General features: G+C 38.3%; 2 long non-coding RNA genes across 2 annotated transcripts; both read right to left on the reverse strand.

Annotated features, from left to right (window-relative positions):
• Positions 1-8245: 8245 nt before the first annotated feature.
• On the reverse strand, positions 8246-14870 carry LOC105946631. The gene is made up of 5 exons (XR_004221241.1): positions 14834-14870; positions 13918-13960; positions 9940-9982; positions 9090-9132; positions 8246-8268 (listed from the first exon to the last, which is right to left on the reverse strand). It is a non-coding gene; the product is annotated as an uncharacterized LOC105946631 (long non-coding RNA).
• Positions 14871-17136: 2266 nt separating this feature from the next.
• On the reverse strand, positions 17137-24596 carry LOC108645759. Its single transcript, XR_004221240.1, has 5 exons — positions 24562-24596; positions 22319-22488; positions 21182-21234; positions 19561-19603; positions 17137-17151 (listed from the first exon to the last, which is right to left on the reverse strand). It is a non-coding gene; the product is annotated as an uncharacterized LOC108645759 (long non-coding RNA).
• Between the last annotated feature and the right edge of the window lie 475 nt (positions 24597-25071).

The raw sequence follows: 25071 nt of genomic DNA on the forward strand, positions 1-25071 counted from the left end.
CAGAATACTTCTCAACATGGAACGTTTTTTAGCACACAGGCGAACAGCACACAGGTGAACTGCTAGCTGTTCCTTGCAGTAGGTTGGAGACTTTTTTTTTATTGTTATGGTCATACTTGCACCATAAAAAATAAATATAAATCCTACATCCAGCTGAGTGACATAAATCACAATAATCTATAGTGTTTAGAAGAGTCCCTAAGGCTAATGCCACACGAGGCATAGGACAGATATTTTCGACAAGCGTAAAATCGCTTGCTGAAAATTCCGCCCTACGCCTCCTACACGTGCCTTCACCTGAATGAATGAGATACGCTCGGCTGCATACACATGTAGCCGATTTAAGCATGAAAACGCGAGATAATGCAAAGTCTCGCGTTTTTATGCGTATTTCGGCTACATGTGCCTGCACCCGAGCGTATCTCATTCATTCGGGTGCAGGCACATGTAGGAGGCGTAGGGCGGAATTTTCAGCAAGCACTTTTACGCTTGCCGAAAATATCCGCCCTACGCCTCGTGTGGCATTAGCCTAAAATGAAGATGCCCATGCTTGGGGGGAGACACTATGTAATACAAATTAGGGATTCACTAAATCCACTATTTTAGTATCTAGCCAAACTTCGAATCCTTTGTGAAAGATCTGGCCAAATCTGGCATGCAAATTAGGATACGGAAGAGTTAAAGGGAACCGCGCAAAGCGTGTGGTAAAAAAATTTCAACTTTCAACCATGTTTATGTGACAAAAAGTAACGTGATTTTAAGGATTCAGTTTGGCCAAAGGCATGGATTCGGCAGAATCCAGATCCTGTATAAAAAGGCACAATATTCTGGCCGAATCCTGGATTCAGTATATCCCTAATACAAATAATGTTATTAGCCACACACAACCCAAGGAAAGTTAATATTTAATTAGAGGCAATAGACTAATCTGTGATGAAAAGTGTGGAGTGATGGCAACTATTGTAGTGGAGAGAAAAATATGCTTCCCATGTCGTAGGTAATGATCACTGGGAGCAGCAGCAGCGAGCCTCTCTCTCTTTCTCTCTCATGATCTCTTTCCCTTTTACGTTGCTCCTTTCCTCTTTCCCGATCTCTCTCTCGTTCTCTTTCCCGTTCAGCACTGACAGAATTTGCAGCAGCTAAATGTGTGGGATGCCCTAGGAAATTATGCACAAAGAGGTATTTTGTGGATGCCTGTATCTCTGAATTGCAGTGAAAAGATCCTATCTATGTCTCCAGATACATAAGGAAATATATATATATATATATATTGCAAATAGTTCCCTACAGAAATATCTCTATAGAGAGCTCAAGTAATACTGGAGACTGGATAAGTATTATCAAAAGGTTACATGTAACTTAGGGGCAATTCAGCAATATACCAGTTACAAATACATTAGTGCTTGTTTATAGGCTTGCAAACTGACACACAAAGCAATAAGCTCTAACCAACCTGGAGACATGGAAGCAGGGCTGTAAGGCCGAGGAGGAAAAGCCAGCTGTGTGCCAGGAATGTATGTACTCCTGTCCATGGGTGGTGTACTCGTGCCACCTGGATGAGGGACCAGTATTGCTGGAGGCATGTTGGTAAGGTCAATAATCCCTGTATAAACAAAACAAATGTATAGTACAGATATTCGCTAAATTGACTCAATATCAGATTGCAACACATCTCCACATTAACCCTTTGACACATTATGTATGCAGTATAAAACTGACAAATCATGATTTACTTTGGGAATCTATAGTATTTTGGTATACCCTATCAACACAAATTTCATTTGTTTCTAAACATACTAGATACTTTTATGTTATGTCAACAGGAACTCATATTAAGGGAATTACTGACTTACTACACTTAGAGGGAGTATCTCCTCTCTGTTCTCTTTTTATTCTGAGTGGTTACTAATGTTATTAATTAAGGGCTACACACTAGTGGTGCAAACTGTGCTGTGTGCCTTCTGGATTAAAAATCTGGAGCAAAATGTAGAGTGAGGTACTGCTGAGCACAAGGGAGCCCTGAATTTAATGCCTGTAATAGGGATGATCTATAATCAACTTTGATGCAGAAATCACTGATCAAAAGTGCCTACTAATCAGCCTTTTTATCATTGTGTATTTACTATATAGTGCTTAACAGTCCATAAGCCCATTTAACTGACAGCAGCCCAGAGCATGTGCTGAGAACAGGAGATGAGGAACCACATAATGGTTCCTGTTGGGCTGATACATTACTTACTACAAGGGAATAAGTCTGCGCCATGTTGCAGCATGATGAGCCACACAGTATATACAGTTAATAGCCGCTGCATCCATATTCCCAAGCTGCTGTATCTATGTGCAGTGCATGCATTCTGGCCTGAGGCAACTCAGCTCATTCTGCCACTGCGGCTTCTCAGCTTCTGGGCTTCTAAACTACTTCCTGCCTGACCCCATTTCTTCCACATTTGCTCATTGGCTGGCGGTTATTCCAGTACTTGCGAATGGGCAAATATTATGCACTGCTTGTTGTGTATATTAGTATGTCTTGCAAAAACTGCACGCGTGTAAATAAATGACCCCTAGGTGTGTTCCTTGGTATAGGGATACAATTGTCTGCATTAATCTGTGTAATAACTATGCACTGTAAACATTTGTGGCTTTTTGGTTCAGGATTAATTCTGCTAGTGAAAATATACACCAGTTTATTATGTGCACCATTGCAATATCTTACCAAAAGTAATTTGTCCATATCTAGGCTGACAACTGCCAGTATAATGATGCAGAGGCCAGTTTAGCATCTTATTAGCTACATGATATAATCTATGCTAATATCCCACTGGATGTCATTGCTCTATGGCATTAATTCCACCAGTGTCATTTCCCCAGTATTACAATATGGAGGAAACACACTGGAGTATTTGCTACATCATAATTTTGGCACATTATTTTTGCAAAGGCATAATTACAATTTTACACCGTCATCTCAGCTCCTAAGTTCACTTGGAAAAACTAATATGTTTGTTTTTTACTTCATTTTCTATATATGTAATGTATAGCTAGTCTGCTTCCCAGTTTAATTGTCAGGCTTTGGCTAAAGGGATACTGCCATGGGCAAACACATTGTGCTCGAAATGTCGCATTCCAGTAATCTCTTTAATAATATACCCATTTATATTATATATATATGATACATGCTGCAGTGGTATCATTCCCTATACTAAGAATGGATAACCGACACACTCGTCATGGAAACAAAAGGATCAACTCTCCCCAGCAAACATTGTCTAAACTGCTGCTATAGATTTCCACTGTGCTGTCACAGTGTGACCGTTACATCCCTGCGATGTCACAAGGGCAGAGTCAGTGGCAGTGATTGGGCCAGTGACAGTTGGGAAGAGACAGTTGGGCAGAGTCAGTTGGAAACAGCCCAGATTGACTCAGTCTTTATCAGGCGACTGAGGTGAGTAGAGCTCTTTTTGTTCAGAATGAAAATATGAGTAAAATCATAATTTCAAAATAGCTACTGTGTGGCCTTAGAGACTGCAATGATGCTGTGAATATGTTGGAAGTAATTTTAATAAAGAGATTTATGGAGGGGATATGTTGTACTTGTTCCTTCCTACAACAATTGTGTGATTTCCTATGCTTATATTTGATTTATTTAATCGTGGGGCATTCTCTATGTTGATTTGATATGAATACTGTAACGGCCTGTTATGTACCTAGAATAACAGCGCATTGCCTATGCTTATTTTACATGGATACATGTAGATACTAAAATACATTTGATTATGTAACATGTATTTATAAGAACAGAGATTTATGAAGGGGATATGTTGTACTTGTTCCTTCCTACAAAAATTGTGCCATTTCCAATGCTTATATTTGATTTATTTAATCGTGGGGCATTCTCTATGCTGATTTGATACAAATACTGTAATGGCATTTCCTATGCTCATATTACATTCCCTATGCTTATTTTACATGGATACATGTAGATACTAAAATACATGTAATTATTCAATGTCATATTTACTTATTTTTGAGGTCTGGGGGAAAACGCGCAACAAATAAATGTGACAAAACCTATGCAACGGTTTTTTTTTCCAAATACTGGATTATTTAAGAAAATTCAAAAATTTTCGGCGTGGATTTTATTTGCAGACAAAAGCCCCACACCAGCGAGAGGCACAAAAAAATGTAATTGTTTTAAAGAACTGGGAAAAGAAATAAAACTTTTAGAGATAATTCCCACTGACTTCTATTGAATCTTACAAGATTTAATTTCCTGAGGTTTTTTTTGGCAACTTTTGTGGTTTTCTTTAATAATAATAATAAATTCTGATGATTTGTTAAGAAGAATATTCTCGAGTAGCGATGAGTGACATTTTTCACCAAGCATGGAGTTGTAGTAACATTGCACCATTGGCAATTTTTTAAAAAACTGCCGCCAAAAATAAAATGTTGTGGTTCACATAAAAAAAATAGCCACATGCTGCATTTCGCAGGCGTTTCAGCGAAACAGAACAGATTCAGTCATCGCTATTCTTCGGTATATTTGTTTTTATTTTCAGATTTTTTTCTCTAATTATAAAAAACACAAAACTTGAATTTTGATAACTAGGCCCCTTGAACTATAGGATTGTTTTGCAATCAGCAGGGATTCCTGCCAACTTATTGCATATCAGGTACAAGCCAACACTGCATTCCTACACTTACATACATTACATACAATAATGGCTTAGTCTCTGTGATATGTTATTTGTACCATTCCATATTTTACATGCTGTCATGGTATCACTCCCTATACTGAGAATGGATAACCAATAAACACACGCTAATCAAGGCAACAAAACACACTGTAGAGCTCAGGATATTTTACAAATGTTTTTTTTTTTTAATTTTTGTCCTGTTTTTTAATGCTGGTACTGTGTGGCCTAAGGCTGATGTCCAACAGAGATATTTCGTCGCCTGCAACTAATTTCTCCAAAATGCCTTTCAGACAGCAACAATATTTATCACTGGTAGAAAGGCCTATACATGGCTTCGGTCACACAAAGATTCCTCGCGCAGGCGGCTTTGCACGTCCTACATTTTTTTTCTATATATAAAAGCATATAACCACATTCAACAGAATACGTGTGAAAAATAAAAATGTAATGAAAAAATCTGATGATGCGAGAGCACAGCTGGTGTTCGAAACGTCAAGTTTTTCATTACATTTCGATTAAAATTATTCCCCACTGAGTGCGGTACGGTGATTTTTTACGCAACTTATTTACCAGCACTGGGGCAAGGTACCACATTAGTGTAGGGAGGGATCCCCATGGTACTTACATATATTATAAGCAGGAATTGTACATAGAACTCAGTTCTGGGAATGACTAAAATGATGTTTTTCTATTTGCCTCCATAGAGAGAAATTTGAGCGAGCGATGGGAAAGTTGAGCAAAATGTTCAAATGCTTCCGATCTTGTTTCCGTTGCTTCGGCAAGGTGAGGATTTCATTCTTTCTACTGTAACATGATATATTTCATTTTGTGGAAAAGTTCATGGAGAGACATTTATGTCCAACTCAGCTACTCGATAATCTCTAAACACCTGCTATATATATGTACCGAAAAATCAATTTTTGCGATCAAAGATTGAAAAAACATGAACACCTAAAATTCGTAATTTTAACATTTTTTTAATGGGTCGCAAAGCTCAAAATTTACTAAATAGTAGAAAATTTTCACTATCACAGCTCCCAATGACTTCCACATGATCTTGCAAATGTACCGGCAATGTACTTGTAAATTTATAATAATTAGTTCTCCGGACCCATCCAACCCCCGATCCGCCTCTGATCCACCCCATCTACCCCCAATTCCCTCTCCCAACTTGCCTCGCTACTCTGCACTACTAGGTTCACTTGGTGTGGGCTGTAATGACGTAACTCTGCCCCCTTTTGCGTCTTGACCCCATCCTGGGCACCACTGATTCATCCCCTAGAAAACATACCCCCATCCTGTCGGTATTAGACATAACAAAGATTACTTGTTTTTCTACCAAATCCATCGTTATGTCACTGACTCCCCCACTACAGATTACTGTTCCAATAATATCTTTTGGGTATTTCTTCAATAGGGTTTGGATTTGGTTTCACAAAATTTGAAAATAAAACTGATATAAAGTTTGTAACTTTTAAAAGCATACTTCTATCTATATATTTAGATGTTATCTATTAATAAGGGACATTTGGATGATATCATTTATTAAAGGAGAAGGAAAGGCTAAGTCACTTGGGGGTGCAAAGTGTTAAGCACCCCCAAGTGACTTTAATCGCTTACCTTTTACCGCAGGTGGTGCCCCTGTTAGGAGAAAACCGCACCGGCCCGGGGTAGCTGTGAGCGCCTCCTCTTCCTTCTTCGCGCGCTTGCGCAGTAGAGTGGAAAGCTGAACTTCAACAAAAAAGTTGGCTTTTCACTCTACTGCGCAGGCGCCGGCCCAGGGATTTTGACAACAGAAGGAAGGACGAAGCGCTCGCTGCAGCTACCCCGGGCTGGTGCAGTTTTCTCCTAACAGGGGCACCAGCCTGGGGTAAAAGGTAAGCGATTAAAGTCACTTGGGGGTGCCTAACATTTTGGCACCCCCAAGTGACGTAGCCTTTCCTTCTCCATTAAATTATAGTTTTTATATTTGTGCATATCATATTTTATGTGATAAACCTTTTTTTCTTCATTACAGAGGAAACAAGATCGAACAGATCGGAACATCTCTGTATCTGTCGTGGTAAGCAGAGAACTGAGCAACATCATTTCCTAAATACCATTTTCCAACCTATTTGCGTTATCAAAGCCATGTTATTTCCTTGCCTATAGATTTCTAAGCACAATAACCTTGATGAGGTTGCACTATATACATACTGAATTCTTATTAATCCAAACTAAACAAACTGGATTAAGTCAATGTATTCCCAGTTGGCAACATGCCCCTATTATTTCTCCTTTGAATAATAAACATTTGTAAACATGTGTCAACTAATTGATAACATTGGTCACTTTCCTCACTTTTAAAACTTAAGCTGCAGAATTATCCATTTCCACCTCCATATAGATGAACCATATAATACAGTGATTTATTGATTTTATTGTTAAAAACCGATGTTTAGATACTTAGGTATAACTGGGTCACTACAGATAATGGGTACTTCACTGATAATGTAATAACTGACTGGCAGACCCCATCGACTAAATTATAAACTAAGCAGTGTATTAATATTAAAAACTAGGCAGTAGAGACATATCTGATTGGCTACTAGGTACAGTCTACCGACTGTTCCAAAATATTGTCATATTGCATAAGCACCTAACGGCTGGAGGAATGTGCCCTACAGGTATAAAAAAAAAATATTGAAAAATATTGATAACTTGCGTTGGCTAATAGGCCTTCAATTCCATAAAGTAACGTCAATTTTTTTCACTCAACCAGGAGGAGCCCACGGAAGAGCCCAACAAATTGATCTGCCTGGTAAGCAGTTAAGGAGATGGTATCATAGATTCCTTATGTTATTAGCTTCTTCCTATATGTTGTGTTGCCTTTAACAGAATTTACCATTTAATATGACTCTTTGCAAACAGCTAACTATAGCCAATAAACCCATACCCGTATAACTTGCGATATAAATGTTATTTTGATCCACATATGGATCTGTGCATACAACAGTTATAGCACTGCCCCCACCGCCCCAATTTAGTAGATATCCATGGCTCTGATCAATTTTTCTCTCTTAACCAGGAACCATCTGTTGGATCTGGCAACCCTGTTTGCCAAGTGAGTCTCAAATAATTCAATAATAAAACACCAGTCCCTTAATATAACATATGACCTATTTTACCTTTATAAAATGCTGAGTTGATTTGATAACTTGACTTTTATCTCTTAACCAGGAACCAACAGAAACCCCTGGCAACAACAACTGCCAGGTAAGTAGATTTGGATTTCAGAAGTTTAGGGAATTTGTATTGTACAAGGTACATTTAAGATACTAAACTACAGAGTTATAGTAAGTTGATTAGATAACTTTCTATGTCTTAGGAGGAGGAACAAGCGCAGACAATGGAGCCGGCTATAAACAACTGCCATGTAAGTATAAGAGAGGGATGAGAGGGGGCAAATAAAAATCACCCTATATTTTATGAATGCAAGGCTGTATATCAGCTTCTTTAAAAAATATTACAACTTGCAACATCTTTTCTTACCTTTTTTTAATCAGGAGACTCCAGATTTCCCTGATAATAACATCTGTCAGGTAAGACAAAATGATAGGGTCACAATAGAAAAAGATATTTTAAGAGAATATTAAATTAGAGTTTCGCTTTGGGGTGGTAATTTTTTAGGCACCTCCTACTCGGCCATAAATTTAGACTAATGCAACATGGGAGGGGGGCTGATCTTGGCCTTCAGAAAAACACCGGCCACGAATCAGCCCCTACACTGGCATCAGCCTTCTTCCTGGTCTGCACCCAGAACCATTTTAAAAATCTTTCTTTCTGACTTAACCAGGAGGAAGAACGTATCCAAGAATCTTTGGATGAGAGAGGAGTCCCTCAATTTGACACCTGCGAGGTATGGGCCAAACATTTTGCAGGGGTCCCAATATGTTTAAAAGGGCTCAGTTTATATTGGAGCTACAAGGGTCATGCATATATATCTGTAAAGAATAATATTATTATTTACCCAACAGTGAAAATTATTTACTAACATAGTTTGGTATAGGCAACTGCATTTGGGCAAGTTAGCCTCAGTTAACCAGTCAGCATCTGTTTCTTACCAGTCTTCTAGCGTTTATAAATTGGTTGCTACGATTCCATACACTCATACATTTTAACTCATAGGCTACTGCCACACGTGCTAGATTCTCGGCTATGGATAAAAACAGGCTGAGAATCCGACCCTATGTTCCTAAATGCTTTTTGATGTGTCACCACATCCGGCATTTCCCCTATATAAGTAAATAAGTACCACTGTGTCAGGCAAATAAAAATCACCCTATATTTTATGCAAGACTGTATATCAGATTCTTTAAAACAGAAATATTACAATGTGCAATATCTTTTTCTTACCTTTTATCAATTAGGAGACTCCCGAAATCCCTGATCATAACAACTGTCAGGTAAGAAAAAATATTAGGGTCACAATAGAAAAAGATATTTTGATAGAATATAAAATCCAGATTGGCTTTGGGGGTGTCCATTTGTTAGGCACCGCCTACTTGGCCAGAAATTAAGGCATCAGCCTTCTTTCTGGTCTGCATACAGAACCATTGCATCAGGCAATGTATTTAAAAGGGCTCAGTTTTTATTGGAGCCATGAAATTATTTTTAAAAAATCTTTCTTTCTGACTTAACCAGGAGGAAGAACTGATCCAAGAGTCTTTGGATGAGCGAGGAGTCCCTCAATCAAACACCTGTGAGGTATGGGCCAAACATATTGCAGGGGGGTCCCAATGTGTTTAAAACGGCTCAGTATGTATTGGAGCTACAAGGGTCATGCATATATATCTATAAATAATAATATTATTATTTACCCAACAGTGAAAATTATTTAATAACATAGTTTGGTATGGGCAACTGCATTTGAGCAAGTTAGCCTCAGTTAACCAGTCAGCATCTGTTTCTTACCAGTCTTCTAGCGTTTATAAATTGGTTGTTACGATTCCATAGACTCATACATTTTAACTCATAGGCTACTGCCACACATGCTAGATTCTCGGCTGTGGATAAACACAGGCTGAGAATCCGACCCTATGTTGCTAAATGCTTTTTGATGTGTTATCACATCCGACATTGACCCTATATAAGTAAATAAGTACCACTGTGTCGGGCAAATAAAAATCACCTGATATTTTATGCAAGACTGTATATCAGTTTCTTTAAAACAGAAATATTACAATGAGCAATATGTTTTTCTTACCTTTTTTCGATAAGGAGACTCCCGAAATCCAGGCTGATAACATCTGTCAGGTAAGAAAAAAAATGATAGGGTCACAATATAAAATGATATTTTATGAGTATATCCAATCCAGATTCACTTTGGGGTGGTAATTTGTTAGGCACCTCCTGCTTGGCCAGAAATTAAAGCCAATGCCCATGGGGGGGCTGATCTTGGCCTTCAGAAAAACACCGGCCACGAATCAGCCCCTACACTGGCATCAGCCTGCTTCCTGGTCTGCACCCAGAACCATTGCGTCAGGCAATGTATTTAAAAGGGCTCAGTTTTTATTGGAGCCATGAAATTATTTTTAAAAATCTTTCTTTCTGACTTAACCAGCAGGAAGAACTGATCCAAGAGTCTTTGGATGAGCGAGGAGTCCCTCAATTTAACACCTGTGAGGTATGGGCCAAACATTTTGCAGGGGTCCCAATGTGTTTAAAAGGGCTCAGTTTGTATTGGAGCTACAAGGGTCATGCATATATATCTGGAAAGAATAATATTATTATTTACCCAACAGTGAAAATTATTTACTAACATAGTTTGGTATGGGCAACTGCACTTGAGCAAGTTAGCCTCAGTTAACCAGTCAGCATCTGTTTCTTACCAGTCTTCTAGCGTTTATAAATTGGTTGCTACGATTCCATACACTCATACATTTTAACTCATAGGCTACTGCCACACGTGCTAGATTCTCGGCTGTGGATAAACACAGGCTGAGAATCCGACCCTATGTTCCTAAATGCTTTTTGATGTGTCACCACATCCGGCATTTCCCCTATATAAGTAAATAAGTACCACTGTGTCAGGCAAATAAAAATCACCCTATATTTTATGCAAGACTGTATATCAGATTCTTTAAAACCCTGATCATAACATCTGTCAGGTAAGAAAAAATATTAGGCTCACAATAGAATAAGATATTCTGATAGAATATAAAATCCAGATTGGCTTTGGGGGGGTCCATTTGTTAGGCACCGCCTACTTGACTAGAAATTAAGGCATCAGCCTTCTTCCTGGTCTGCACCCAGAACCATTGCGTCAGGCAAAGTATTTAAAAGGGCTCTGTTTTTATCGGAGCCATGAATTTATTTTAAAAAAATCTTTCTTTCTGACTTAACCAGGAGGAAGAACTGATAGTGCAGGCGAGAACAAACACCAGCCCCTGCCACTACCAGGTAAGCAGAAAAAAAGATAATGGATACTTCACTAATAATGTAATAACTGACTGGCAGACCCCATTGACTAAATTATAAACTAAGCAGTGTATTAATATTAAAAACTAGGCAGTAGAGACATATCTGATTGGCTACTAGGTACAGTCTACTGACTGTTCCAAAACATTGTCATATTGTATAAGCACCTGATGGCTGGAGGAATGTGCCCTACAGGTATAAAAAAAAAAATATTGATAACTTGCGTTGGCTAATGGGCCTTCAATTTCATAAAGTAACGTCAACTTTTTTCACTCAACCAGGAGGGGCCCTTGGAGGAGCCCAACCAGTGGATCTGCCTGGTAAGCAGTTAAGGAGATGGTATCACAGATTCCTTATGTTATTAGCTTCTTCCTATATGTTGTGTTGCCTTTAACAGAATTTACCATTTAATATGACTCTTTGCAAACAGCTAACTATAGCCAATAAACCCATACCCGTATAACTTGCGATATAAATGTTATTTTGATCCACATATGGATCTGTGCATACAACAGTTATAGCACTGCCCCCACCGCCCCAATTTAGTAGATATCCATGGCTCTGATCAATTTTTCTCTCTTAACCAGGAACCATCTGTTGGATCTGGCAACCCTGTTTGCCAAGTGAGTCTCAAATAATTCAATAATAAAACACCAGTCCCTTAATATAACATATGACCTATTTTACCTTTATAAAATGCTGAGTTGATTTGATAACTTGACTTTTATCTATTAACCAGGAACCAACAGAAACCCCTGGCAACAACAACTGCCAGGTAATTAGTTTTGGTTTTCAGAAGTTTAGGGAATTTGTATTGTACAAGGTACATTTAAGATACTAAACTACAGAGTTATAGTAAGTTGATTAGATAACTTTCTATGTCTTAGGAGGAGGAACCAGAGCAGACGATGGAGCCGGCTATAAACAACTGCCATGTAAGCATAAGAGAGGGATGAGAGGGGGCAAATAAAAATCACCCTATATTTTATGAATGCAAGGCTGTATATCAGCTTCTTTAAAAAATATTACAACTTGCAACATCTTTTCTTACCTTTTTTTAATCAGGAGACTCAAGATTTCCCTGATATTAACATCTGTCAGGTAAGACAAAAAAATAGGGTCACAATAGAAAAAGATATTTTAAGAGAATATTAAATTAGAGTTTCACTTTGGGATGGCAATTTTTTAGGCACCGCCTACTTGGCCATAAATTTAGACTAATGCAACATTGGAGGGGGGCTGATCTTGGCCCTCAGAAAAACACCGACCATGAATCAGCCCCTACACTGGCATCAGCCTTCTTCCTAGTCTGCACCCAGAACTATTTTAAAAATCTTTCTTTCTGACTTAACCAGGAAGAAGAACGTATCCAAGAATCTTTGGATGAGCAAGGAGTCCCTCAATTTGACACCTACGAGGTATGGGCCAAACATTTTGCAGGGGTCCCAATGTGTTTAAAAGGGCTCAGTTTGTATTGGAGCTACAAGGGTCATGCATATATATCTGTAAAGAATAATATTATTATTTACTCAACAGTGAAAATTATTTACTAACATAGTTTGGTATGGGCAACTGCATTTGAGCAAGTTAGCCTCAGTTAACCAGTCAGCATCTGTTTCTTACCAGTCTTCTAGTGTTTATAAATTGGTTGCTACGATTCCATACAATCATACATTTTAACTCATAGGCTACTGCCACACGTGCTAGATTCTCGGTTGTGGATAAACACAGGCTGAGAATCCGACCCTATGTTCCTAAATGCTTTTTGATGTGTCACCACATCCGGCATTTCCCCTATATAAGTAAATAAGTACCACTGTGTCGGGCAAATAAAAATCACCCTATATTTTATACAAGACTGTATATCAGATTCTTTACAACAGAAATATTACAATGTGCAATATCTTTTTCTTACCTTTTATCAATTAGGAGACTCCCGAAAGCCCTGATCATAACATCTGTCAGGTAAGAAAAAATATTAGGGTCACAATAGAAAAAGATATTTTGATAGAATATAAAATCCAGATTGGCTTTGGGGGGGTCCATTTGTTAGGCACCGCCTACTTGGCCAGAAATTAAGGCATCAGCCTTCTTTCTGGTCTGCATACAGAACCATTGCGTCAGGCAATGTATTTAAAAGGGCTCAGTTTTTATTGGAGCCATGAAATTATTTTAAAAAAATCTTTCTATCTGACTTAACCAGGAGGAAGAACTGATCCAAGAATCTTTGGATGAGCCCGGAGTCCCTCAATCAAACACCTGTGAGGTATGGGCCAAACATATTGCAGGGGGGTCCCAATGTGTTTAAAACGGCTCAGTTTGTATTAGAGCTACAAGAGTCATGCATATATATCTGAAAGAATAATATTATTATTTACCCAACAGTGAAAATTATTTACTAACATAGTTTGGTATGGGCAACTGCATTTGAGCAAGTTAGCCTCAGTTAACCAGTCAGCATCTGTTTGTTACCAGTCTTCTAGCGTTTATAAATTGGTTGCTACGATTGCATACACTCATACATTTTAACTCATAAGCTACTGCCACACATGCTAGATTCTCGGCTGTGGGTAGACACAGGCTGAGAATCCGACCCTATGTTCCTAAATGCTTTTTGATGTGTTATCACATCCGGCATTGACCCTATATAAGTAAATAAGTACAACTGTGTCGGGCAAATAAAAATCACCTGATATTTTATGCAAGACTGTATATCAGTTTCTTTAAAACAGAAATATTACAATGAGCAATATGTTTTTCTTACCTTTTTTCGATCAGGAGACTCCCGAAATCCAGGCTGATAACATCTGTCAGGTAATAAAAAAATGTTAGGGTCACAATATAAAATGATATTTTATGAGTATATCCAATCCAGATTAACTTTGGGGTGGTAATTTGTTAGGCACCGCCTGCTTGGCCAGAAATTAAGGCCAATGCCCATAGGGGGGCTGATCTTGGCCTTCAGAAAAACACCGGCCACGAATCAGCCCCTACACTGGAATCAGCCTTCTTCCTGGTCTGCACCCAGAACCATTGCGTCAGGCAATGTATTTAAAAGGGCTCAGTTTTTATGGGAGCCATGAAATTATTTTTAAAAATCTTTCTTTCTGACTTAACAAGGAGGAAGAACTGATCCAAGAATCTTTGGATGAGCAAGGAGTCCCTCAATTTAACACCTGCGAGGTATGGGCCAAACATTTTGCAGGGGTCCCAATGTGTTTAAAAGGGCTCAGTTTGTATTGGAGCAACAAGGGTCATGCATATATATCTGTAAAGAATAATATTATTATTTACCCAACAGTGAAAATTATTAACTAACATAGTTTGGTATGGGCAACTGCATTTGAGCAAGTTAGCCTCAGTAAACCAGTCAGCATCTGTTTCTTACCAGTCTTCTAGCGTTTATAAATTGGTTGCTACGATTCCATACACTCATACATTTTAACTCATAGGCTACTGCCACACGTGCTAGATTCTCGGCTGTGGATAAACAAAGGCTGAGAATCCGACCCTATGTTCCTAAATGCTTTTTGATGTGTCACCACATCCGGCATTTCCCCTATATAAGTAAATAAGTACCACTGTGTCAGGCAAATAAAAATAACCCTATATTTTATGCAAGACTGTATATCAGATTCTTTAAAACAGAAATATTACAATGTGCAATATCTTTTTCTTACCTTTTATCAATTAGGAGACTCCCGAAAGCCCTGATCATAACATCTGTCAGGTAAGAAAAAATATTAGGGTCACAATAGAAAAAGATATTCTGATAGAATATAAAATCCAGACTGGCTTTGGGGGGGGGTCCATTTGTTAGGCACCGCCTACTTGACTAGAAGTTAAGGCATCAGCCTTCTTCCTGGTCTGCACCCAGAACCATTGCGTCAGGCAAAGTATTTAAAAGGGCTCTGTTTTTATCGGAGCCATGAATTTATTTTAAAAAAATCTTTCTTTCTGACTTAACCAGGAGGAAGAACTGATAGTGCAGGTGAGAACAAACACCAGCCCCTGCCACTACCAGGTAAGCAGAAAACAAGATAATGGATACTTCACTAATAATGTAATAACTGACTGGCAGACCCCATTGACTAAATTATAAACTAAGCAGTGTATTAATATTAAAAACTAGGCAGTAGAGACATATCTGATTGGCTACTAGGTACAGTCTACTGACTGTTCCAAAACATTGTCATATTGCATAAGCACCTGATGGCTGGAGGAATGTGCCCTACAGGTATAAAAAAAAATATTGATAACTTGCGTTGGCTAATGGGCCTTCAATTCCATAAAGTAACGTCAACTTTTTTCACTCAACCAGGAGGAGCCCTTGGAAGAGCCCAACCAGTGGATCTGCCTGGTAAGCAGTTAAGGAGATGGTATCACAGATTCCTTATGTTATTAGCTTCTTCCTATATGTTGTGTTGCCTTTAACAGAATTTACCATTTAATATGACTCTTTGCAAACAGCTAACTATAGCCAATAAACCCATACCCGTATAACTTGCGATATAAATGTTATTTTGATCCACATATGGATCTGTGCATACAACAGTTATAGCACTGCCCCCACCGCCCCAATTTAGTAGATATCCATGGCTCTGATCAATTTTTCTCTCTTAACCAGGAACCATCTGTTGGATCTGGCAACCCTGTTTGCCAAGTGAGTATCAAATAATTCAATAATAAAACACCAGTCCCTTAATATAACATATGACCTATTTTACCTTTATAAAATGCTGAGTTGATTTGATAACTTGACTTTTATCTATTAACCAGGAACCAACAGAAACCCCTGGAAACAACAACTGCCAGGTAAGTAGGTTTGGTTTTCGGAAGTTTAGGGAATTTGTATTGTACAAGGTACATTTAAGATACTAAACTACAGAGTTATAGTAAGTTGATTAGATAACTTTCTATGTCTTAGGAGGAGGAGCCAGAGCAGACGATGGAGCCGGCTATAAACAACTGCCATGTAAGCATAAGAGAGGGATGAGAGGGGGCAAATTAAAATCACCCTATATTTTCTGAATACAAGGCTGTATATCAGCTTCTTTAAAAAATATTACAACTTGCAACATCTTTTCTTACCTTTTTTTAATCAGGAGACTCCAGATTTCCCTGATATTAACATCTGTCAGGTAAGACAAAATAATAGGGTCACAATAGAAAAAGATATTTTAAGAGAATATTAAATTAGAGTTTCACTTTGGGGTGGCAATGTTTTAGGCACCGCCTACTTGGCCATAAATTTAGACTAATGCCACATGGGAGGGGGGCTGATCTTGGCCTTCAGAAAAACACCGGCCATGAATCAGCCCCTACACTGGCATCAGCCTTCTTCCTGGTCTGCACCCAGAACCATTTTAAAAATCTTTCTTTCTGACTTAACCAGGAGGAAGAACTGATCCAAGAATCTTTGGATGAGAGAGGAGTCCCTCAATTTGACACCTGCGAGGTATGGGCCAAACATTTTGCAGGGGTCCCAATGTGTTTAAAAGGGCTCAGTTTGTATTGGAGCTACAAGGGTCATGCATATATATCTGTAAAGAATAATATTATTATTTACTCAACAGTGAAAATTATTTACTAACATAGTTTGGTATGGGCAACTGCATTTGAGCAAGTTAGCCTCAGTTAACCAGTCAGCATCTGTTTCTTACCAGTCTTCTAGCGTTTATAAATTGGTTGCTACGATTCCATACAATCATACATTTTAACTCATAGGCTACTGCCACACGTGCTAGATTCTCGGTTGTGGATAAACACAGGCTGAGAATCCGACCCTATGTTCCTAAATGCTTTTTGATGTGTCACCACATCCGGCATTTCCCCAATATAAATAAATAAGTACCACTGTGTCAGGCAAATAAAAATCACCCTATATTTTATGCAAGACTGTATATCAGCTTCTTTAAAACAGAAATATTACAATGTGCAATATCTTTTTCTTACCTTTTATCAATTAGGAGACTCCCGAAAGCCCTGATCATAACATCTGTCAGGTAAGAAAAAATATTAGGGTCACAATAGAAAAAGATATTCTGATAGAATATAAAATCCAGATTGGCTTTGGGGGGGTCCATTAGTTAGGCACCACCTACTTGACTAGAAATTAAGGCATCAGCCTTCTTCCTGGTCTGCACCCAGAACCATTGCGTCAGGCAAAGTATTTAAAAGGGCTCTGTTTTTATCAGAGCCATGAATTTATTTTAAAAAAATCTTTCTTTCTGACTTAACCAGGAGGAAGAACTGATAGTGCAGGCGAGAACAAACACCAGCCCCTGCCACTACCAGGTAAGCAGAAAATAAGATAATGGATACTTCACTAATAATGTAATAACTGACTGGCAGACCCCATTGACTAAATTATAAACTAAGCAGTGTATTAATATTAAAAATTAGGCAGTAGAGTCATATCTGATTGGCTACTAGGTACAGTCTACTGACTGTTCCAAAACATTGTCATATTGCATAAGCACCTGATGGCTGGAGGAATGTGCCCTACAGTTATAAAAAAAAAAATATTGATAACTTGCGTTGGCTAATGGGCCTTCAATTCAATAAAGTAACGTCAACTTTTTTCACTCAACCAGGAGGAGCCCTTGGAAGAGCCCAACCAGTGGATCTGCCTGGTAAGCAGTTAAGGAGATGGTATCACAGATTCCTTATGTTATTAGCTTCTTCCTATATGTTGTGTTGGCTTTAACAGAATTTACCATTTAATATGACTGTTTGCAAACAGCTAACTATAGCCAATAAACCTGTACCCGTATAATATGCGATATAAATGTTATTTTGATCCACATATGGATCTGTGCATACAACAGTTATAGCACTGCCCCCACCGCCCCAATTTAGTAGATATCCATTGCTCTGATCAATTTTTCTCTCTTAACTAGGAACCATCTGTTGGATCTGACAACCCTGTTTGCCAAGTGAGTCTCAAATAATTCAATAATAAAACACCAGTCCCTTAATATAACATATGACCTATTTTACCTTTATAAAATGCTGAGTTGATTTGATAACTTGACTTTTATCTATTAACCAGGAACCAACAGAAACCCCTGGCAACAACAACTGCCAGGTAAGTAGGTTTGGTTTTCAGAAGTTTAGGGAATTTGTATTGTAGAAGGTACATTTAAGATACTAAACTACAGAGTTATAGTAAGTTGATTAGATAACTTTCTATGTCTTAGGAGGAGGAGCCAGAGCAGACGATGGAGACGGCTATAAACAACTACCATGTAAGCATAAGAGAGGGATGAGAGGGGGCAAATTAAAATCACCCTATATTTTATGAATGCAAGGCTGTATATCAGCTTCTTTAAAAAATATTACAACTTGCAACATCTTTTCTTACCTTTTTTTAATCAGGAGACTCCAGATTTCCCTGATATTAACATCTGTCAGGTAAGACAAAATAATAGGGTCACAATAGAAAAAGATATTTTAAGACAATATTAAATTAGAGTTTCACTTTGGGGTGGCAATTTTTTGGCACCGCCTACTTGGCCATAAATTTAAACTAATGCCACATGGGAGGGGGGCTGATCTTGGCCTTCAGAAAAACACCGGCCACGAATCAGCCCCTACACTGGCATCAGCCTTCTTCCTGGTCTGCATACAGAACCATTGCGTCAGGCAATGTATTAAAAGGGCTCCGTTTATATTGTTGCCATGAAATTATTTTTAAAAATCTTTCTTTCTGACTTAACCAGGAGGAAGAACTTATCCAAGAATCTTTGGATGAGCCGGGAGTCCCTCAATTTGACACCTGCGAGGTATGGGCCAAACATTTTGCAGGGGTCCCAATGTGTTTAAAAGGGCTTAGTTTGTATTGGAGCTACAAGGGTCATGCATATATATCTATAAAGAATTTTGTTTGTCCCTGAGGAAGAGCACAGATTGTGCTCGAAACGTTGGAATTTTTTCAATAAAACCACTTTTTCTTTTGTATCAAGTCCCTGTGTGTGCGGCACTCTTTCTATTCTATAAAGAATAATAATATTATTTACAAAACAGTGAAAATTATTTACTAACATAGTTTGGTATGGGCAACTGCATTTGAGCAAGTTAGCCTCAGTTAACCAGTCAGCATCTGTTTCTTACCAGTCTTCTAGCGTTTATAAATTGGTTGCTACGATTCCATACAATCATATATTTTAACTCATAGGCTACTGCCACACGTGCTAGATTCTCGGTTGTGGATAAACACAGGCTGAGAATCCGACCCTATGTTCCTAAATGCTTTTTGATGTGTCACCACATCCGGCATTTCCCCTATATAAGTAAATAAGTACCACTGTGTCGGGCAAATAAAAATCACCCTATATTTTATACAAGACTGTATATCAGATTCTTTAAAACAGAAATATTACAATGTGCAATATATTTTTCTTACCTTTTATCAATTAGGAGACTCCCGAAATCCCTGATCATAACATCTGTCAGGTAAGAAAAAATATTAGGGTCACAATAGAAAAATAAATTTTGATAGAATATAAAATCCAGATTGGCTTTGGGGGGGTCCATTTGTTAGGCACCGCCTACTTGGCCAGAAATTAAGGCATCAGCCTTCTTTCTGGTCTGCATACAGAACCATTGCGTCAGGCAATGTATTTAAAAGGGCTCCGTTTTTATCAGAGCCATGAAATTATTTTAAAAAAATCTTTCTTTCTGACTTAACAAGGAGGAAGAACTTATCCAGGAATCTTTGGATGAGCCCGGAGTCCCTCAATCAAACACCTGTGAGGTATGGGGCAAATATTTTGCAGGGGGTCCAATGTGTTTAAAAGGGCTCAGTTTGTATTGGAGCAACAAGGGTCATGCATATATATCAATAAAGAATAATAATATTATTCACCCAACAGTGAAAATTATTTACTAACATAGTTTGGTATGGGCAACTGCATTTGAGCAAGTTAGCCTCAGTTAACCAGTCAGCATCTGTTTCTTACCAGTCTTCTAGCATTTATAAATTGGTTTCTACGATTCTATACACTCATACATTTTAACTCATAAGCTACTGCCACACATGCTAGATTCTCGGCTGTGGATAAACACAGGCTGAGAATCCGACCCTATCACCCTAAATGCTTTTTGATGTGTCACCACATCCGGCATTGACCCTATATAAGTAAATAAGTACCACTGTGTTGGGCAAATAAAAATCACCTGATATTTTATGCAAGACTGTATATCAGTTTCATTAAAACCAAAATATTACAATGAGCAATATCTTTTTCTTACCTTTTTTTCAATCAGGAGACTCCCGAAATCCAGGCTGATAACATCTGTCAGGTAAGAAAAAAAATTTATAGGGTCACAATAGAAAAAGATATTTTATAAGTATATCCAATCCAGATTAACTTTGGTGTGGTAATTTGTTAGGCACCGCCTGCTTGGCCAGAAATTAAGGCCAATGCCCATAGGGGGGCTGATCTTGGCCTTCAGAAAAACACCGGCCAAGTATCAGCCCCTACACTGGCATCAGCCTTTTTCCTGGTCTGCACCCAGAATCATTGTGTCAGGCAATGTGTTTAAAAGGACTCAGTTTTTATTGGAGCCATGAAATTATTTTTAAAATCTTTTTATTCTGACTTAACAAGGAGGAAGAACTGAGCTACATGGGTCATGAATAGTATCTGTAAATAATAATATCATCTACACAACAGTGAAAATTATTAACTAACATAGTTTAACTGAGGCTAACTTACTCAAATGCAGTTGCCCATACCAACCAGTCAGCCTCTGTTTCTTACTGGTCTTCTATCGTGTATAAATTAGAAAATAAAAACATATGATTAGTTGCTACGATTACATATACTCATACAAGCTTACGGGCTAATTACAGATGCTAGATTCTTGGTCTGTGGATAAACACAGGCAAAGGATCCGATCCTATGTTCCTAAATGCTTTTTCGTGTGCCACCACATCCGGCATTGACCCTATATAAGTAAATAAGTACCACTGTGTCAGACAAATCAAAATCACCCTATATTATAACCAAGATTGTATTTACCTTGTCTTTCCCTTTCTTAACCAGGAGGCTCCTGCGATCAACGATCCTGAGATCTGCCAGGTAAAAAGAAATTATATGGTCAAAATACCAAACTTCTTTAAAGCACCCTCTACTCTCTAACATTGGCCAGGGTTACGCAGAGTAGTTACTAATGTTGCGCAAAAATTCTTTGCGAAAAATTTGTTGTATGAAAAAAATTTTCATGCATTTTTTGTGACGCACATCATTTTTGCTATTTCCTAAATTTTTCGGGACAGATTTGCTAATCACTACTCTGCACATCACACTGGATTGTTTTTATCAGGCACAAGGTGCAGAACTGCTTTCCGAATGAGCACTTAAGGGCACACATTTGCACCACTAAGTGTTCTTGCAGTGCTCTCGGGGGTCTAAGTAAATGACCCTTATGTCTCAGATATAACCAGATTGAATTCATACTGGCTCATTTGTTTCTAAACCAGGTTTATTTCAGAATATATTTTTTATTAAGCTAAACTGATACAGTAAAAGACTTTTTCCCTTCCGAAACCAGGATGAATCAGAAAGCCTCCCTCAGCAGGTAGAAGTGGAGCAGGTGAGTAACACCAACTCCTGCCACTGCAAGGTAAGGAGAAAATAACCATAACAATCATTTTATCATATGTTTTAGTGAACTGAGCGATCCTATTACATTTTCTCTCTTAACCAGGAAACCCTGGAAGAAAGTGACGATCCTCAACCTGAGATCTGTGAGGTAACCAGCAAACACTTGTATTATGTAAAAGAGAAACACAATTATATTAAAATATCCAACTCGGCTACCTAAAATCCATTGTGACCGTTTCTCTAGGAAGCCGAATAGATCTAATATAACATGTTTTAATGACACTTTTAAGCTCTCAATGAGATGGTTGAGAAACTGTATTTTTATTTACCAGGCGTCACCAAAAGAAACTGGCACCAACACCAGCCAGGAAGAGGGCTCGGTAAAGGAACTGAGCAAAGAGGGCGTGAAAGATCTTAAGGAGGTTTGAGCTTAATTTAATATTTTTCCTCTCAATATAACATTAAATCATTTTAAACCTATTTGGACTCCAAGCAGGCCCCCTATCCATCTGCATCATGCAAACTCTTATGTAGGCCCCATTCCACTCTTACCTAAAGGTCAAATGCACAAGGGCTCCATGGGGTGGTTGGGCACCACTTTTTGCCTCCGTCACCACTTTTTCCCTCCGTTGCCATCCTCTCAGGTCTTCCACATCTCTCATTGCCCTTCTAGAACATGCACACTCAAGCCAAGATCCAGGCAGGCTTCACTATACATACTCCTGCAATCAGAGCAATAAGGGTTGTAAAAGAACGGGCACTGCAAAACATAACAACCCTCAAGCCCGCTCCAAAGCTCTATCTCCCCTTATTTATGGGCAGAGATATATACATTTGGGTGTTGCAGTTCTACTTTAAGATCGAAGGTTCAGTTTATATAACACATTTTCTTTCACAGGAATCTGGCACTACCACCTGCCGGCCCCAGATCTCCAAAAGACAGCGAGTGGAACCTCCGACCAACGAGGTGGGTCTCAATGAGGTTTAAAAAAAAAAGATCTTATTCAACTTTTTCATTAATTTATATTTAAAGGGCCTTTCCCCTTTTCAATTCTTCTGGACAATGAGCTGCTCTTATCTCAAAGCCCAGTGGTTCAGCTTGTGTGGGAGAGAGGGATTTTTTTTTAAAGAGGGTTTAAACTATAAGCAAAGTATAGTTCAGAACATGGCCTGTTCCTTAAACCAAAGTTGTAAATATTGTCTATTTAAGCACCTGCACCTTCAGGGTTCGGTTCATATAACAAAAATGTTCTCTGTTTTAACCAAGATGTACCAGAGAAAACTGCCAGTCTATTATAAACATCCTATGTATGAGCCAAACTACTTTAACTAACATACTGGCACCATATAGTAAATTAATACTTTCCTTGTTCTACAAAATATAATGTTAGCAGTTCCATAAAATGAGTTGGTCTGATTAAATCCCTTTTTTCTTCCTCAGGGGAATAACACCATCTCACTCACTGAGAAATACCCAGTAAGTAGCTGTAAAACTGTATTTTGGCTTAAATTTTCCAGCCGCCAGTCTTCTACCCTCTGTTTCCTCTTACACCTTATGGGCTTCTCACATGTTAGAAAGTTTATTTGTCCAACTGCATAATATTAGTTTTTCACATTTTCAATGTTATTTTTTAGGAGCCCGGGAGATATTTAAAATTGGGGAAACCAATCGGAGAGGACCCCAACGGAGTGATTTACATTGTAAGATATTATATTCTGTGTTAAAATGTGTGTTCTTTTGGGTTATTCTGTAATTCTGTCCATTGGTTGTGCCCTCTAGAGTATTGTCCTTTCTGTGTTTTTCTTGTGCTTCAGAAGCAGCCAATAAACCTTTCCATATTTACATGCTTCTCTATATTTGCTTTCCCATACTGTTTTGTAAGTAATGATCACTGAGCTTCTTTTCCTACAGGGATGGCACCTAAACAGACGGATGGAGGTGGCCATTGTAATCGTGAAAGATCAAGAGGTAATGTGTCTTCATGATTACTGTAATTAGATACTAATTAGCCTTTGAAAAGGCTAAGTGAAATACCCTGGTCCCTAATAACTATATAACTGTAACTTAAGAAATACAGTTTGATATTAAAGAACTAAAGGAGTCTCCGTCATATTATACAATACTCATGTAGAGATATAACAAAGCTGTCATTTTTCATAATGACAAGTTAGGTTGGGGTATTTGAAATTGTTATTGTATCCATTTTATTTACCTTGTTACTTTTTTTTGAAACTAGAAGCAAAAGGAAGTCCAACAAGAAGTTGAAGTCCTTCAAATGGTGTCAGGCCACCAAAATATCGTGGATTTCTATGGGGCTTATTACCATCAGGCCTCACGGACACCATCGCCACCTGAAGGACTTTGGGTAAGGAAGTGTTTATTCGGAGAGGTTACACATTTATGTAGCAAATATGCCAATTTATACTGATCTAATACACAAGTTAGCATTTTGGATGCAAACATGATCCAGTTTGGTAAGAAACAGTTGCAGCTGATATTGCAGTCACACCAAGACTTTAAGCTACAAAGCCTTTTCCTCGGGTTCCCAATAAAATTTTAGGTACCGTAAATAAAATAGTTGACCAAATATTCTTTATTTGTGTTCTAGATTGCTACTGAGTTTATCACTGGTGCCACTCTACAAGACCTTATTGGCACCACAAAGCACTTAGGAGAAAGGTGGATCTCCTATATCTGCAAACATATAATCACGGTAGGTCACATGTTGAACTCCTTGGTGCTATTCTGCCTATTTCTAATTAATCAAAGAGTACAAAACTATTTATATACTTACTTTTGCTTTCTTGATTTCTCAGGGCCTTTTCCACCTGCAAAAAAAGAACATCATCCACCATGACATTAAGCCCGGGAACATCCTTATCACCTCCTTCGGAGAGGTGAAGATTGGTAAGTGATGCTTAGAATGTCAACACAAGGATATTTTTTTCTCCGTGGTGTTTATTGGTAGCTAGCATTTCAAAATGAACATTAACATTCCTGCTTTTCTCATACAATTTCAGGCGAATTTGGCTTTGCCACTGTTGGAGCAGCGAGCAGCAGTACTTCTGGGACAACAACATACATGGCTCCAGAAGTACTGGCTAATTTTGGTAACAACAAGCTTGAGTATGACCATAAGGTATTGTGATGTCTTCCCGTTCTTTATAGTTTAGAGTTAATGTCTCCTTTATATAAAATGTATGTCACTTACACGCGTTTAACTGCATGGAATTTTCCACTCACTTTACTTACCCCTCTCATAACAGACAATGCAGAGCTGTAATGTGGTTTCTGTGATACGAGA

Source organism: Xenopus tropicalis, chromosome 2, assembly GCF_000004195.4.
Source record: "Xenopus tropicalis strain Nigerian chromosome 2, UCB_Xtro_10.0, whole genome shotgun sequence".
Lineage (NCBI taxonomy): Eukaryota > Metazoa > Chordata > Amphibia > Anura > Pipidae > Xenopus > Xenopus tropicalis.